Raw genomic sequence first — 1,182 nt, forward strand, 5'->3', positions numbered from 1 at the left:
TGTTCCTTTTTTCCTATCAAACATCTCCCCTCCTTCTTTTTTGTGTTTGTTACTCTATTGTAAGACCTCTGCTCATATGACCTTAGCAGTTGCGAGCGCCGTAAAACCTTATACTATGCTATACTATACTCTGATCTTCTGCACTTATATGACCTTATTGTGTTGGAAGTGCCGGATAACTCTTACTAAAACCAAAATGTTTTCTATCATATAGATCTAGGGTGGGGGATGGGGTCAGTCAGACATCTATCGTCCTGATCTCTCCTCCTCCTTTTTTGTGTTTGTTACTCTCTTGTATCACATCTAATCTTCGGCACTTATATGACCTTATTGTGTTGCAAGTACAGTGAAGCTCTTTACGAAAACAACAATCTTTGCATTGAAGGAATCACCCAAATTGTGCTTTTGCCTCTTCTTGGAAGAAAGCTGTGGATGGCCCGGACTGAATTCGTATGTCAGTGTGTGGGATGTGGGGTGGGTGTATCGGCCTGTGCTTACAACCACACGGAAGGGCACTCACCACTCACCCTCGCTCCACTTTCCCTCATTTCCTGCTTAACTCTCCCGGACATGCGCCCCCCCCTCTCTGTCTCTGTCTCTGTCTCTCTCTCTCTCTCTCTCTCTCTCTCTCTCTCTCTCTCTCTCTAGTAAAACTTGGGAGCCATGATGTTAATTTATATGACTCAAAGACATTAACATCGATTTTCATTGCATAACTACCATTCATTTTTTAGATGTATTCATTACTCTAAATTTTGTCGAAAAGCCACTTTATGGCAGTGTTAACTAAGAGAAATCACCATAATAAGTAGGCCTATAGCGTTTGGTGCATGTTGTAGCCCTTCCAATCACATATCATGAGAGAAAACAAATTAAACTAATATAATTCGTCTAGCAAAAGGGACAAATCGAGGTAGATAAAAGTGATAAAAAAAGGTTATCTATGTTTAGATTCATCGACTTTAAAGCTTCATGAAGTAAAGATAAATTTTTCTCGGTGCAAATTGTTGGACTGTTTGGTTTGACTTTTATATTGCACAGACCTTTCTTAATGATACGGATAATTTTGATAAGAACAACCTCCATTTCTTACAAACATTTCAACACACTACTAAATTTCACCTATGATGATTTTTCTGAAAATGTGTACGCGCGCCCACGCACGCACGCACGCACGCACGC

Source organism: Aplysia californica, unplaced genomic scaffold, assembly GCF_000002075.1.
Source record: "Aplysia californica isolate F4 #8 unplaced genomic scaffold, AplCal3.0 scaffold00008, whole genome shotgun sequence".
NCBI classification, from domain to species: Eukaryota; Metazoa; Mollusca; class Gastropoda; order Aplysiida; family Aplysiidae; genus Aplysia; species Aplysia californica.